The sequence below is a fragment of the Suricata suricatta genome, chromosome 15, assembly GCF_006229205.1.
Source record: "Suricata suricatta isolate VVHF042 chromosome 15, meerkat_22Aug2017_6uvM2_HiC, whole genome shotgun sequence".
NCBI classification, from domain to species: domain Eukaryota; kingdom Metazoa; phylum Chordata; class Mammalia; order Carnivora; family Herpestidae; genus Suricata; species Suricata suricatta.
The window spans coordinates 26,074,615-26,078,333 of record NC_043714.1 but is presented as its reverse complement, the minus strand read 5'-3'; the positions used below and the strand labels follow the sequence as shown (position 1 = coordinate 26,078,333).

Sequence of the window (3,719 nt, the reverse complement as noted above, 5' to 3'; positions counted from 1 at the left end):
TGCCAGTATATTAAGATTTTGAAAATCTAAATGAAAAGCAGATTTCAGTGATGATTATTTTCAAGTTTTACCACGTATAAAAGGGTTATGACGGATACCCCTATATTACTTATAATCCCAAACAAATATGCATTACTTTTTGTCAAACGAATACTACATTTCTATAGATAATAAACTATAATTTTGACCAGGACTTTTTAGTTTAGAATTACGATCTGTAGTTGCATATAACTGCCACAATATAAGTAGTATACCTAAAGAGGAATAATACTTTGGCAAGCTATCAAAATATTCTTAGCTGAGTATGAAGTCACATTTTAAGAAATATTTGCCAATGATATCAACCAATTGAAGTAGGTTTTAATTTGAAATAAACTTTGACCTTGGAAAGGTCCTTGTTTATTGTTGATACCATGAGAGTGAATTACTCAGGAAATAGGTAAACCACTCAGTCTTCTAAGACTACAGCAAATAGGGGTGGGTGGGTGGCTCAGTCGGTTGAGTGTCTGATTTGGGTTCAGGTCATGATCCCATGGTTTGTAGGTTCAAGTCCTGTGTCGGGCTCTGTGCTGACAGCTCAGAGCCTGAAGTCTGTTTTTGGATTCTCTCTCTCCCTCTTTCTGTCCCTCCCCTGTTCATGCTGTTTTGCTGTTTCTCTCTCTCTCATAAATAAATAAAACAAAACAAAAAACAAAGACTATAGCAAACAGAGTAAATATAATAAAAAGTAATATTCTGTAAGAATATTGAGAAAAAATTTACCAGTTTGTATTTTGTGTCTTTGTAGACCCCCAAAGTTATGATGTTCTGAGGCATTCAGGGCTCTGAAGTCTGTTACACTTCTATTTTTGATCCTGAACTCATCAAATCCTATTCATAGGGTAAAGTTAGCCTCCCTAAACCAATAGCCTCAATTATTGTTGTCCACATAAGCCAAACTCTGCAATTCTAGTTTTTTAAGGCATGCTTGATTAAAAATATATGACAGAGAAGTTCAGAAAAATTTAAACAGCGTTCTACACAAAATCAATTCACACATATCAAAAGTATGGCTTATGAGAAAGGCCTATTTCCACCTCTATAAAAATGTACTTAAAAACTGGATATCAGTTTATTACTTTTATCAATATAATTAAAGTATAAGAAACCAAATTCAGTTTATTAAGAAATGCTCCTTAAATGCACTCCATTTCTCTAGTTTCAATACATAGCCTATCTCCAAAGTAAATGTCTGTTTTTCATAGAAACTTAGAAGTAAATCTTTGATATTTGATTATTTTAACTACTGAAAATTATCAGCTGAAATATCCATTTAAGCTGGTAATTAGCCACTATGAAAACACAAACCTCAAGGCATGACTGTGTTAATTCTGTGACACAATTCAAACGTGGCAACATTTATTTAAAAGTTTTGCGTTTCATCATACTTCTAAACTTTCCTGGGATTAAAGTTAGTCATCTTTTATAATAAAAAAACATTTTTTCATTGAGGGTATTTTTTGTGATAAAAAAATTTGATAAAATTGGCTGACCTACAGGTTATCTAGAAAAAGTTAATTACCAAATATATGAGAATTTTTCCATGATAAATTTTTCTGCAGTATACACTAAGTATTAGACATCACTGTTATGCATGATTAAAGCTGGCCACAATCAGGATTATATACACAAGGCTTTATTTAATTAAAAAATCCCAAGCTACTGAAATGACTGTTTCATTAACCTCAGAAAGTGTTCAATTTCTTGAGTATTACAGTTAACCAGATGTCTTAATTCTACCTTTACTCAATCCTGAATCATCTTTGTCAATGGAAACAATGATTGCCATACAAACTTCAAGTAATTATCCCACTAGTATCAGGAATACGATCTTTGATATGCCAATAGGTTAATAAATGAGGGATTTATTATTTCATTTTTGGTTTCGATTTATTATGTGTCTCTATATGTCAGGCATTATACTACATTTTATAGTTAACATTTGTAAGCAAGGCAGACACACGGAGCCTTGGCTTACAATCTAGCAAAGGAAAAATACAAATCAATATAATCAATAAATAACAATACACTCAATAATTCCATGTGCAAGGCAAACATGATAACCACTACACCACAGAAACTTCCAACACTCAATAATTCAAAAGAAAATTGAACTCTTCCACTAAACATAGCCATGAATGGTTCTATTTAATATAGTAACATAGTAACAGTCCAGTTAATTTGGTAATATAGTTACCACAAGCAAACACCAAGGCTCTTGGCAGTAGTTGGAAACGTTCTTCTAATATGTAAGGACTATATATAAAATGGACAACTGAGATTTACAGTTTTGTTTGACAGTTTAATACCATGTGAGACAACCAGAAATTTTAAATCTTCATGGCATTGTAAGCAGGGCATAATTTATAAAATTACTATGCTCAAAGTCTTTGCTTATTAGTAAAAACAAATTTTCTCTTAGGGAATATATAAATGTTGATCAGGTGAATAAGACAGAGAAGATATGCATAAAGTCATATGGCTATTCAGTGGCAAAGTAGGACCTAGAAGCTTAATTTTCTAACCCAAAGTCAGTGCCCCTTTTCATTACACCAGCCAGCTTAATACGCCCTATTAAGAATACAGGGTAAGATGTCATGACAACTTAATATTGCCAACTGATAAAATCACCAGTTTGCGAGGAAAGGCACTGAAAAATAGCAGTTTTTAATTCATAAACAACTGTAAATGAAACTATAACACAACATGGAAGGCAGTTCTGTGATATGGTAAAGAGGCTTTGTAAAAGTTTAAAAAAATTTATATAATTGCTGTCTACACTTTAAAAATTATGAGTCAACTCAACAGAGAAACTAAAAAAATATAATAAGATCACTTTTTTTAAACCAAAAGTTGAGAACTTTCTACTTTATAAACAGCTATTCTGCTGATAACCTGTCTCTTTCTTAAGGATAGCCTGCGTCTTCTTTTTGGAAGCACGACTTTTTCCTTTTTCTACAATGATACTTACATTAACTTATTTTAGATTTTTTTCGCTTTCTATGTAGTCCAAATTGGGGGGTGGGGGGAAGATAGTTACTCTTACTTTATAGATAACCCTATATATATTTTCCACATAAAAACAAAAGTAAAAACCCATATATGAAAATATGTATATTTCCTAAATCAACTTCATTAGAATCCGTATAGACATAAGCTCTCATTCTAATGATCACATGGTAACCCTTAATTTTATGATTTGTCAAAATGGAAGAGAAAGAGAGTTTCCTCTGAGATAGGAGGATTTTTAAAATCTCTGGTAATACCAGCAAAAATTTCCCACTTTAAAACAACTGAGGAAATTGCTGCGGCTGAGGTCAAGGAGGTTGTTTCCTACTTTCTCCTCGAGGGTTTTGATGGTTTCCTGTCTCACATTCAGGTCCTAAAGCCATTTTGAGTTGATTTTTGTGTATGGTGTAAGAAAATGGCCTAGTTTCATTCTTCTGCATGTTGCTGTCCAGTTCTCCCAGCACCACCTGCTAAAGAGGCAATCGTTTTTCCATCGGATACTCTTTCCTGCTTTGTCAAAAATTAATTGGCCGTACATTTGTGGGCCCACTTCTGGGTTCTCTATTCTATTTCATTGGTCTATATGTCTGTTTTTGTGCCAATACCATACTGTCTTGGTGATGACAGCTTTGTAGTAGAGGCTAAAGTCTCGGATTGTGATGCCTCCCGTT

At 33.1% G+C, this 3,719-nt stretch overlaps 1 protein-coding gene across 1 annotated transcript in view; it reads right to left on the bottom strand.

The window, feature by feature from the left end:
* The window catches only part of ZC2HC1A (zinc finger C2HC-type containing 1A), a 40,116-nt gene that overhangs the window by 7,291 nt on the left and 29,106 nt on the right, over window positions 1-3,719 (bottom strand). The window lies entirely within an intron of this gene.